At 42.2% G+C, this 13,388-nt stretch overlaps 1 protein-coding gene and 1 pseudogene across 8 annotated transcripts in view; one reads left to right on the top strand and one right to left on the bottom strand.

Annotated features, from left to right (window-relative positions):
• STIM1 (stromal interaction molecule 1) overlaps positions 1-13,388 on the top strand; it is a gene marked incomplete at both ends in the record, with an annotated part of 251,029 nt that overhangs the window by 32,427 nt on the left and 205,214 nt on the right. The window lies entirely within an intron of this gene.
• LOC308271663 (dnaJ homolog subfamily A member 1-like) lies at positions 12,260-12,975 on the bottom strand (annotated as a pseudogene). Its single transcript has one exon. The product of its transcript is annotated as a dnaJ homolog subfamily A member 1-like (transcript).

A 13,388-nucleotide genomic window follows, 5' to 3' on the forward strand; every position in this document is an offset into this window, starting at 1 on the left:
TTTTTATTTTGAGACAGAATATTGCTAAATTGCTCCCCGGTGGGGGGGCAGGCTTGAACTTGTTATCTTGCCAGACCCTTCTTTTTCTTTTCTGAGGTATTGGGGATGGAACTCAAGGGGGGCATTCTACCTCTGAGTATTCCTCCAGCCCTATTTTTTTTTAAATTTATTTTGAAACAAGGTCTCACTAAGTTGCAGAGCGCCTCCCTAAGCAAGTTACTAAGTTACAAGAGGGCCTCTTTGTAATCCTTGTCGGAATTACAAGGGTGCACCACCATGCCTGGCTTGCCTGATCCTTCTGAGAAGGTGAGTGTAGTCATGGGCCACTGTTCCAGGCTACATAGCTATCTTTGATGTATACCAAGTGAAGAAACAGATTCAGAGAATAAAATAATGCTGGCTGCTCACTGTAGCCTGTAAGCAACTGAGTTAGAATCCAAGTCCAGGTATCGCAAGCTTTTGGTTCTGAAGGTAAAATAAAAGAGTTCATGTCTTTTTATCCTTCTAAAGCCTAGCTAAGTTCCCACCTCCAGAAAATTTCAGTTTCTTCAGCTAGAATGCTGATTCCTCCATCTTCCTCATCTGATTGCTTCCACTACCGAAAGGTATAGTACTCAGGGTATATTTGTGAGAGAATTGAATGAAGCTTGTAGTGTTGGAATTTCAGGTGTCATGATAGAATATTAAATGTGAGGGTTTGAGCTTAGTCTTGTATAGCTCCTTGATTAAAGGCAGGTCTGCATCTTCCTGATTGCCCAGAGGGAGCTGTTTTATGCTGGAGGCAGTGGGTCTGCTAGGCATGGTGCCTTTTAGTTCTCCATCCAGGATCATGCATTGCTTCCATTAGGTTATTTTTCTTGATACCTGGCTTTAGTGTTTCTTTCTTGTAGACTCCTTGTAAGCAGTAGAGCTAGGCTCAAGCTCTCTGGAGTGGTGTGATGAAGCCTTCAGCCTTGGTTGCCTGTTAACTGTAGTGCTCGTTTTTATTTTCTTCCCAAAGAACATGCTGGATTATTAAGCCAGCATTTGGGGCTTACACTTTTTGTAACTTCTCCCTAATGGTATGTGCCATTTCATGGGATAAAGAAAGCTTTTCTGAACACTTGTAAACCCTGCGGTTGGGAGCCTGAGACAGGAGGATTGCACAGGTTTGAAGCCAGCCTCAGCTACTTAGTGAGGCTTTCAGCAACTTAGTGAGACCCTGTTTCCAAATAAAACATAAAATAGGTCTCGGAGTATAGCCTGAAGGTAGAAAAGCCCCTGGGTTCCACCCCCTTGAGCTGGCTGTGGGACTTGTAATCTCAGTACTTGGGAGGCTGAGATAGGAGGGTTGAAGGTTCAAGGACAGCCTCACCAAAATAATGAAACTCTCAACAACCTAGTAAGAAAAAAATATATTTTCATCTAAATATGTAATATATATATAATACATATTTTACATTTGTGTGGGTCTGGGGATGGAATGCAAGGGCATTTGACTTCTGAGCTTTATATTTTATCTTTATATATATTTGTCTATATATATTTATGTATTTTATCTGTATATTTTACCTGTATATAGAAAATATATACATACATATATATACATGAATATATATATATATACATATATATATATGTATATATATATATATATATATATATATATACACACACATGGAGAGAGAGAGAGAGAGAGAAAGAGAGAGAGACAGAGACACACAGAGAGACAGAGACAGAGAACAGTGTCCTTGGATTCAATCCCCCAGTATTGCAAAAAAGAGGGGGGGAGGGAAGAACTTTCCTGGAGAAGGCAATCATATATATAGGTTTTTTTTGTTTTTGTTTTTTTGAGGTCCTGGGAATGGAACTCAGGGACATTCTACCTCTGAGGTATACCCCCAGCCCAATTTTTTATTCCTTATTTTGAAACAGGGTCTTACTGAGTTGCAAAGGGCCTCACTAAGTAGCTGAGGCTGGCTGCGAACTGCGATTCTCCTGTCTCAGCCTCCTGAGTGCTGGGATTATAAGTGTGCACCACCACGCCTGGTTATACATGTATTTTTATGTGTTGAATTATCTTGGAAAAAGTTATCTTGATTACTTGGAAAAAGTTATTAAAGTATTTTTCGGCCATTTTTCTATGCATACAGCATAATGTTTTTTTTTTTTTAAACATGAAACCTTTGTTCCTTTGTAAATAAATGAGAAATTGGAACATAATGAAATGCAGTTAAAACACCTTTAATGGGAAGAGTGATAAATATGAATAAATTTCACAAGAGAATGAGAGTAGTTTTTTTTGTTTTGTTATAATGGCAGATCTGAAATAGCTTAGGCAAACAAAGAATTAGATAGTGACAAAGCACCCTTTTGGTTTCTCTGCTATGGAGACTAGATTATGTTCTTAGGAGAAGGGGAGAAGAATGTATCTGAGATTGGAGAGAACCGTGCGGTATCTCAGTTCCTCTATTCAGTTGTGTTTTTGGCTAAGCTTTCTGGGTTTCTGCTTCTCTATCCATTAAATGGGAACAATACCTACCCTGTTTAATTTTATTAAGGTTAAATAATATTATGTATGAGAACGTGTTTCATAAACTCTGAAGGACTATTATTTTCATACTTACTGGGTGGCTGGAACCAATTTGCCAGCACTGCAAAGAAACTTTTTAAGATACAGCCTGATGTAGGTGGGAGGAAGGGTGAAGAATTAGTGGATTCACAGTTGAATGCTCTTCAGGCAGCTGCTGAGAAGAATAATGCATTCATTACTAAAGCACACATTTATTTTGTCGTGTCTAGTAAAGTAGAAATAAATACTGACATCTACCTTTTTTTTTTTTTTGTGGTACTAGGGGTGGAACCCAGAGACTTTCTACCTCCGGGCTATACTCCCAGACCTTTTTTTAAAATTTTATTTGGAAACAGAGTCTTGCTAAGTTGCCGAAAGCCTCACTAAGTAGCTGAGGCTGGCTTCGAACCCATGCGATCCTCCTGTCTTAGCCTCCCAAGCTCAGGGATTACAAGCGTGCGCCACCACGCCTGGCAATGACATCTACCTATTTAATTTGTGATATGCTAAAATATGGAAGCAGCTTTGTTTAGAAGGAAAACTCAATAAAGACAGGAGTTTAAGCTGGGCATGGTGACACATGACTTGTAATCCAGTACTTGAGAGGCTGAGACAGGAGGATCACAGGTTCAAGGCCAGCCTCAGTAATTTAGCAAGACCCTGTTTCAAAATAAAAAAGGTAAAATAGGTCTGAGGGTATAGTTCATATGTAGAATGTCCCTGAGTTCAATCCCCAATAATATGTTGCTATATATTCACTCAGTACTAAACCCTGACATGTAGTATAGTCTGCCAATAAACATTTCTTTTTTTACTTTTTCCAGTACTGGGAATGGAACCCAAGGGCATTCTACCTCTGAGCTATACCTCCAGACCTATATTTTGTTCTTTATTTTGAAACAGGGTCTCACTGAGTTGCAAAGGGCCTCACTAAGTAGCTGAGGTGGTCTGCGAACCACAATCCTCCTGTCTCAGCCTCCCAAATGCTGGGATTACAAGTGTGTGCCATCATGCCCGGCTTCAATAAACATTTCTTGAAAGAAAAGTTTGGCTTTGGGTTCAAAGACTGAGTTTGTTTCTGGTTTCTTTACTTTACCAGCCCCTATTCTGAACAAGTCGCTCAATTTCTTTCTAATGGGATTAGGATTAGCTGTCATACAGGGTTATTGGTTATTTACACAAAAACCCAAACGTTGAAAAGCCATTTTATGAGGCTTTGCATGTAGCACTTAATAGATTCTTTTTCCCTTTCTGAAAGTGCAGTAGAAGTACAGAGAGAGAAGCCGTGATGCTTGGGGAGGTTAGACACTGGCTTTGCAGGTTTGAACTGACCCTGTCTTCCTAATGTGCAAGATTGGAACTAGGGATGTTATTTCCTCCTAGGAGGCACTCCCTGGGATTAAGCCAGGGTCTTGCCACTGAAGTGCTCTTCGTCTCTGAATTTCCCAGTCCTGGTGGGAGGGCTGGCTCGAGTCTTTCCAGGTAAGTCATATTTGCGCTGCAGGTTTGTGCAGAGGCTGTGCAGAAGAAGCCGCTTCCACAGGAGGGCCTGGACTTAGCTGATTCGCTTCCCCACCCCCACCTCTAGACCCTTCAGTAATGGTTAGTTATGGCTTTGAAACAGGTACTCAGCTCCACGCCCGTTCTGGATCAGTGGTAAATTCTCTTAGAAGGTGGAACAGAGCATGTTCACTTGGGTTAATCAGGTATTTATGAGTTGACCTTTCCTAGTAAAAACCTCATTTCTTCCTCATGCCTGAGTAACTCTAGCAAGCCGAGGGCCCTGTTCTCAGCACTCCTGGCCTGCCGGAGGTCTTAGGTTTGCCTGCCTTTGTCAGGTATGCACACAGGCCAGTGGGGCTTATCTGCCCCTCAGCAAGGCTGTCCAGACCTCTTTTATCCAGTAGGTTTAAAGCACTAGGAACACCACTCTCCTCTCTCTGATCAGTGTTTTAGTCTTTGGAGCTTTCTCTTCCCTTTGGTTTCCTGAGAAAGTGGGTGAGCAGGGAGGAACTGTTTGGCCATTAGGCAGAACGGGCTTCTTGCTTGTGAGTGGAACACATTTGGTGAGAAGTATGTAAAGAACATGCTCCTGGGTGGGAGTGATCAAACTCTGGGAAAAGTCAGAGTTGGTTTGGGGCTAAATGGGGCTGGTGTTTCTGGAGTGGAGTCTGGGTGTTCTGGCCACACCCTTAGTGCCCTCCTTTGAAGCTAAGCATTGATACAGGGGAGCTTTCAAGTGGGGTGGGAGGTTAAGGAAATAAGAGACAAAGAGAAGGGAACTTTGTTGAGCTCTTACTTTATGCTATTGCTTTCTATGAATTATTTCTTTTAATCTTCATAACAGCCTTGTGAGGTAGCTATTATTAGTCTTATTTACTTATTCTTATGGTACTAGGGATTGAATACAGGGGCATTTTATCTCTGAGGTATACCACCAGCCCTATTTTTAATTAAAAAAAAAATTTTTTTTTTTTTTTGGTACTGGGAATGGAATCCTTCTTCCTCCGGGCTATACTCCCAGACCTATTATATATATTTTTTTTATTTGGAAACAGGGTCTCTTAAGCCAGCAAGGCTGGCTTTGAACCTGCACAATCCTCCTGTCTCCACCTCCCAAGCCCGGGGATTACAAGCGTGCGCCACCATGCCCGGCTTATTTTGTGTTTTGAAATGGTCTCACTGAGTTGCTGAGGGCCTTGTTAAATTGCTGAGGCTTGCTTTGAACCTGCCATCCTTCCGTCTCAGCTTCCCAAGTACTAGGATTACAGGTGTGTGCCCATGACCGTGCCCAACTTTATTAGTCTTATAAGTGATGAAACAGAAGCTTAGAGAGGTTAAGCGACTTCCTAAGGTCATAAAGCTAGTAAATAGTAATAATAATGATAATAATAATAATAATAATAATTTGTTGGATGCCTTGAAGACTCATATCAAGTTTCTTTTTTAAATCCTGTATAAAATTATTATTACTTTTGCATTGGTTATTGGTGTAGCAGTTTTTGGGGGTAGGAATTTGGAACCAGATCTATCTGATTATAGAGCTTATTCTCTTGGTGTTCATGGGACACTGCAAGTGGAAGAGCTGGGATTCAGATACACAGTCTTGGGAAGAGGGCACTTATCTTAATTTTCTTTGTATCCTCATAACCTACCGTAGTGTCTACCACATTGTTAGTGCTCAATACACGTTTGCCGTGAAATCTAGCTCTACTGTCCCCTGTAGCTAGTGTTATCTGCAATGGCTCCCTATTGCCAGTTGCATCCTGCCTTGGCTTCTAAGCTGCTTATCTTCCTTCCACAGTATGGCCTTCTCTACCTATCCTTGTGATCTCTGTGACCCCAACACACAGCATCCATCCAACACAGTTACTCTCCTGCCTCTTCACCCCTCTTTTCCTTGGCTACACACTTTTGCCCGTTACTGCTCTTCCTCACCCTCCATTTCTTTCCATTCTCTTCTCTGTAGTTTCTTTTACTAATCCCAGAGACTTCCCTTTCCAGACTATAATTTTCTTAGTCTGTACCATATAATTTGGCACCTAATTATCTACTGTTTCACTTTCTGTTGGTTACATTAATCTTCTCTGCAAGCCCCTGACGATAGTCATATCATAATAACCCCTCAGATGGGTTTGCGCTCTGTAGTTTACAAAGCACTCTCTAGTCAAGACCTTCCTGTTCACCACACCCACAGCAACTCTGCAGGGCATGACAGGAGCAGATCATTCTCCATATCATAGCAGAAAAGACAAATGTAAAACAAGGCAGATGCCATCCCAAGGTTAGACATCTAATTAGAGGCAGAACCAGGTTTCCTGATTTGCGGTTTAGTGTTGGTCTTCAATCCTTACCTACCACATTCTCACTTCCTTTTCCCTTCCTGCCTGCAGAGGCCATCCAGGGCAGAACATCTGCCTTGTGAGTTTCCAGGAGGCCTGCTCGAAACTCAGTGACCCAGGGAATAGCAGAATAGCCCAGATAGCAATCTTGGGTACCTCTCAGTGGTGTCCGTGTTCTGAGTTACAATTAGCTGTGAGAGGTCCTGTCCCTGTGCTGTTAGGATTAATGTTGAACTAAGAAGCACTGGGTTGTTGTGAATGGTCAGAATACTCGACCAGGAGAGCAAGATCCAGGAAAGAGGGTAGGATGTGCAGTGCTGGGTGGTTTCAAGTGGCAAAGGCACAGTTTGAGAACAGTTAGACCAGAGTTTGAAATCTGGCCTTTCTGTTGTTTATTAGCCTCATGACCCTGGGTAAATCATTAATCTCTCTGAGCCTTAGGGCTACTGTGAAAATGAAAAGTGTTTGTTGGAGTAGGCATGGTGGTGCATGCTTCTAATCCTAGTACTTGGGAGGCTGAGACAGGAGGATCACAGGTTTGTGCCAATCTCGGCAATTTAGCGAGGTCCTCAGCAATTTACTGAGACCCTGTTTCAAAATAAATAATAAAATATGGTGCCGGGCATGGTGGTGCACGCTTGTATGTAATCCCAGCATTCGGGAGGCTGAGACCAGAGGATCGCGGTTTGCAGACAGCCTCAGCTACTTAGTGAGGCCCTCTGCAACTCAGTGAGACCTGGTTTCAAAGTAAAGAATAAAAAATAGGGCAAGGGGTGTAGCTCAGAGGTCGAATGCCCCTGGGTTCCATCCCAGACCCCCCCCCCCCCAATATATATATATAATGACTTGGAGTGTAGCTCTGAGGTAAACTGCTCCTGGGTTCAGTCCCTACCACCACCACCACCACCCACCTCAAAAATAACAAAAAGTATTTGTTGGTGGGTTTTTTTTTTTTTTTTTGGTGGTACTGGAGGTGGAACCCAGGAGCCTTCTACCTCCAGGCTACACTCCCAGACCTACTAAGTAGCTGAGGCTGGCTTTGAACCTATGGGATCCTCCTGTCTCAGCCTTTCAGGTGCGGGGATTACATGCGTGCACCACCACGCCCGGCTGTTGGTGGTTTTTATTGTCAGTCTTACTTTAGGTTTAAGGTTCCTGAAACGTTTGTGGAGCTAGGGTATATCTCTGATCTTTGTAGGTTCCTCTTGAGTCTTGATTCCAAGCATCAGTGATGACATATGACTTTGTAGCTGATTGGCTGATAGGGCTGAGTGTGAATGCCATACCCCAAAACTCTCATGTTTTCAGGGCCTCCTGAGGCAATGAAAAAGACCTGTGGACAGCTGGGTATGGTTTCAGTGTCAAACTTGGGGAGTAAAATCTGTATTTCTCTGAAGGACTTTGGCTTTAGGATTGTTGCTTCTGGAAAGTCAAGAACATAGTTGCTATTGAGATATTTTCATTATTTCTGAAACTAGATATGGCTCCAAAGCTGTTTGTCAAATACTTCTCTATTCTTCCTGAATTCCCACCCCTTCCCAAAAGAAAAATAATCAGGTTTAGGCCATTGTGCGATGGTGGTATCTTTGGCATCCAGCTCTCTGCTAGTACCATTCTAAACTGCTGCTTCAAGGGAGGCCAGTCCGCTCCTTTCTCAGCCATGAGCTGGTCTGTGCAGGAGGGGAAACAGGATAAGGCACATAGACCACTTGGATCCTATTTAAAGAGAACTTCCTTTTCCATTGGGAGATTTTAGACTGCTTGACACAGAGGAAATGACTAGAAAATATGACCAAGAGAATATAGCTCATTGCTGAAATGTTAGGTCTGAATGGCTGCAGAGTAAGAGGGCAGGCAAACTATTGAGGTACTGTTTCAAAACAAAAAAGGGCTGGGGGGCAGGTTTGCAGGCAGCCTCATTAGCAAGAGCAAGGCCCTCTGCAATGTATTAAGACCCTATTTCAAAATAAAAACTATTATAGGGCTGGGGGTGTAACTAAGAGATAAAATGCTCCTGGGTTTAATCCTCAGGTATAAAAAAAGAAAAAGACTGAGAGTATAGCTTGAAGGTAGAACATCCTGAGGTTAAATCTCTAGCACCACAAACACAAATTAAGTAGAAAGTCACATCACAGCTGGGTGTGGTGGTGCATGCTTGTAATTGCAGCATTTGGAAGGCTGAGACAGGAGGACGTGGTTTGCAGCCAGCCTCAGCTACTTAGTGAGGCCATTTGTAATTCAGTGAGACCCTATTTCAAAATAAAGGATAAAAAATAGGACTGGGGGTAATGCTTGAAGGTATAATGTCCCTGGGTTCCATCCCCAGTACTGCCAAAAAAAAAAAAAAAAACCAAACAAACAAAAAAAACCCCACTGGTTCAGTCTTCCAAGTACTGGGATTATAGGAATGCTCCACCATGCCCAGCTTAGATTAATTCATATTTGAGGCCCTACTTTATGCCAGGAGCTCTGCTGGTTACTTGGTATACAATAGAAAATAATGTCTCTATTTTCTTGGTTTTTTTTTTTTTGTTGTTGTTGTTTTGTTGTTTTTTTGTGGTACTGGGGATGGAACCCAGGGGCCTTCTACTTCTGGGCTACACTCCCAGACCTATTTTATATTTTATTTGGAAACAGGGTCTTTTAAGCCAGCTGAGGCTGGCTTCAAACCTGTGCGATCCTCCTGTCTCTGCCTCCCAAGCGCGGGGATTACAAGCGTGCGCCACTATGCCCGGCTTCTATTCTCTTGTATTCAAGTAGGAAGATAGGCAACAGACATGTAATATAATGTCAGATAATAACAAGTTCTAGAAAACAAACTAGTAGAAGGGGTTAGAAAGTGATGAGGTAGAGCTGGGCGTGGTGGCACACGCTTGTGATCCCCGGGCTTGGGAGGCTGAGACAGGAGGATCGCACAGGTTCGAAGCCAGCCTCAGCTACTTAAGTGAGGCTCTCAGCAACTTAGTGAGACCCTGTTTCCAAATAAAATATAAAATAGGTCTGGGAGTATAGCCCAGAGGTAGGAAAAAGCCCCTGGGTTCCACCCCCAGTACCACCAAAAAAAAAAAAAACTATGCCAGGCGTGGTGGTGCACGCTTGTAATCTCCGCACTTGGGAGGCTGAGACAGGAGGATCGCGCAGGTTCAAAGCCAGCCTCAGCTACTTAGTGAGTCCCTGTTTCCAAATAAAAAAATATAAAATGGGTCTGGGAGTATAGCCTGGAAGTAGAAAGCCTCTGGGTTCCACCCCCAGTACCACCAAAAAAAAAAAGAAAGTGATGAGGTATTATTTTAGTAGGATGGTTGGGGAAGGCCTCTCATTGGTTGAACTTTACAGTCAGTTCTCGGGAATCTGGATCAAGATTGAGAAGACCTGGGTTCTTCTATTACTGTACCTTTGTGATATTTTAAAAATTAAAGTTAAAGTTGGGCAGGAAGTGGTGGCACACGCTTGTAATCCCAGTACTTGGGAGGCTGAGACAGGAGGATTGCACAGGTTTGAAGCCAGCCTCAGCTACTTAGGCTCTCAGCAATTCAGTGAGACCCTGTTTCTAAATAAAATATAAAATAGGTCTGGGAGTGTAGCTTAGAGGTAGAAAGTCCCTGGGTTCCATCCCCAGTAGCCTCCCCACCCCCCAAAAAAATTGGAGGTTTTTTTTGTTGTTGTTTTGTCTATAAAATGGCTTGTGGAAATTCCTGCCTTGGTATTGTAGTAGGTATCATAAACATTCAGTGAGCCCGGGTGTGGTGGTACACATCTATACTCCCAGTACTTGGGAGGTTGAGTCAGGAGAATTGGAGGTTTGAGGACAACCTCAGCAACTATAGCAAGACTCCTAGCAACTTAGTGAGACCCTGTTTCAAAATAAAAACAAAAAAGGCTGGGGATATGGCTCAGAGGTAGAACAAACAAAACCATTCTTATGGGAATTAATTCACTCTTGTTAGATCCAGCCTACTTCCTGAGACCAGCATTAAACCATTCATGAGGGTAGAGCCACCTCGACCTAACTTCCCATTAGAAGTAATTTTTTAATACTGGAAATTGAACCCAGGGCCTCATGTATACTAGGCAAGGGCTTTGCTACTGAGCTTACACCCCATCTCTTTTTATTTAATTTTCAGACACAGTCTCACTAAGTTGCCCAGATTGGTCTTGAACTGGTGATCCTCCTGCCTCAGCCCCCTGAGTACCTGGGATTATAGGTGTGCACCACTGCACCCAGCTAGCCCAACTTCTTAAAGGTTCCACTACTGCAACACTGTCATACTGGAGACCAAACTTATAGCACATAACTTTGGGAGTCAAGCTCTATATAAAGCATAGTACCAGTGAAGTGGTGGTACATGCTTGTAATACTAGTACTTGGGAGGCTGAGAAGGAAGATCACAGATTCACAGCCAGCCTCAGCTAAGTAGTGAGGCCCTTTGCAACTTGGTGAGACCTTGTTTCAAAATAAACAATTAAAAAATAGGACTAGGGGTGTAGCTCAGAGGTAGAATGCCCCTGGTTCAATCCTCAGTACCATAATGAATAAATAAATACTATAGTAATATTTATATTATTGATCAATTTAAAAAGATAATTTGGATCTACTGATACCTTTTGATTTTAACAGTTGTATTTATTTATTTATTTATTTATTTATTTATTTATTTATTTATTTATTTTGCAGTACTAGGATGAAACCTAGGGGCATTCTTCCTAGCTACATTCCCAACGCTAATTAATTATTTATTTATTTATTTATTTATTTATTTATTTGCGGGTCTGGGGATGGAAGCCAGAGGCATTTGACCTCCAAGCTACACCCCCTGCCCAGTTTTTTATTCTTTATTTTGAAACAGGGTCTCACTGAGTTGCAAAGGGCCTCACTAAGTAGCTGAGGCTGTCCGTGAACCGTGATCCTCTGGTCTCAGCCTCCCAAATGCTGGGATTACAAGCATGCACCACCATGACCGGCTTTTTGTTCATTATTTTGAAACAGGGTCTCGTTGAATTGCAAAGGGCCTCACTAAGTAGCTGAGGCTGTCTGTGAACCACCATCCTCCTGTCTCAGCCTCCCAAATGCTGAGATTACAAGCATGTGCCATCACACCTGCTTTATTTATTTATTTATTTATTTATTTATTTTTCTGAGTAAAAGTTTCTTCCCATGACGTTAGCCCAGAAAGGTGAGGGCTTCTGAGTCATATTCTGGTTAGGTGTGAGCATGCATGTGATCTTAGCTATGGGCCAGCCAGTAGGTGGGTAGGTAGAAGAAGTAATGTTGCTTTGCTCTGGCTCAAGGGAGCCTTTTCTACCTTTGGCAAAGGATTGGCATGGATGAGTCACTCCTCCATACTGAGGGATATGGGGTGTGAAGAATGGGCTGTTATCTCAGCTCTGATGACATCTTGAGTATCATACAGTTGTAGGCCAAATATAGGTGTCAAACCATTTGGCCTGAATTCTTTATGGAGAATTCCCTGGGAACTAGCTGAAGACATGAAGAAGGAAAGATAACTGAAGTCTGTGGGAGCAATCAGGTGAGAACCACAAGTGACAGTCTTTTTCATTTATTTATTTTTGGGGAGAGGTTTTGCTACATTGCCTAGGCTGGCCCCCTATTCCTCTCCTCAGCCTTCTGAGTAGCTGGGACTATAGGTATGTGGCACAGTGCCTGGCTGACAGTCATTCTTTTCACGTTTTACAAGTGAGCAGTTAAAAGCTTGAGAGAAATTTATTCTTTAACTTTTAAAACACTATTGTAATTGAATAATACTACAAAAACCATAGCAAGTTGTGACCATATTATGATTACAGTCCTTCACTCAATCACTACTGCATATAAAATGCCTACAGTGAGTGTCATTCACTGGCCCCATTAAGAGGTCTGACATTGAACTGAACCTCTGGGGTAATGTTTATCATCCTCATAAGCTTCTCCATTATAATTGCATCATCTTTCCTGATCCAGGATCAAAGTCCACCAGGTCTACTTGATTCATCTCATCAGTCTCTTCTATTTCCTTCCTCTCAGGTAGGAATTTTTCCAGCAGAGATAGTTTGTCAGGAGAAAGAAAGCCATTTTCAGGGAGTTTACCTTAAACTTGATGATTAGGCGACCTTTTTCATATGGTCTATAATAAATTGGCATACTTTCCTAGCACACACCTTATATCTATATGCTTGACAATCTGACCTGGATGAGAGGTGATGACTATGGTTCATTTATAAAGAGCAGACATTGGCTTTTGGAAGCCACACAATGCTTCAACCAACTGTATCTCTATACACATGAAAAGGTCTTCTCCTCCTTGAGTAAAAGCAGGATGATCCTTTTGATCTAACACCATGTGATATCTTCTGGCTCCCGTCCTGGCTCTTGGTCTCCTTTATCATGGAATGTTATATTCTGGCTATCTTTCATGGTTTTGTCAATATGAACTTCTAGAAACTTCTCTGGAACTATCTTCCTTCCATTGCAGTGTTTAAATCTATCTTCAGGACTGATCCATTCCCCATTGTCCTGGCATTCCATGCACACAGATTGAATTTGCTGAACTATTCCAGTCTTATCTGGTGAATTCCGATAAGCATTCCAGTACCTCAGCAGTTGGGGCAGCACTCTACTGCTACCCCCCCCCCCCTTTATTTTTTACCACCTTGGCCTTCACATTTATCACAAATCACATTCTTTTGTAGAGTAGTTTTCTTGTTACATTATTATATAAATTTAATAAGGTTACTGAGAGCTGATACACAACATTTTTGCCTCTCTTTTCTCTCTGTATCCTTCTTCTTTATACATAAAACATATCCAAGATGTCCATGGGTGAGCCAAAACCACCATCTGCTTCACCCTCCTCAATTGCCTGTTCTTCTCCTTTATCATATATATATATAATTTCCTTTTCTTGATATCAGAGGGAACTTAATAAGCTTGTGAAATCTGTTTAAACTCTTCCCCTTCATTGGGATTCTTATCAGGGTGATACTTCAAAGCCAGTTTC

This window comes from Muscardinus avellanarius (genome assembly GCF_963383645.1).
Source record: "Muscardinus avellanarius genome assembly, chromosome: 1".
Lineage (NCBI taxonomy): Eukaryota > Metazoa > Chordata > Mammalia > Rodentia > Gliridae > Muscardinus > Muscardinus avellanarius.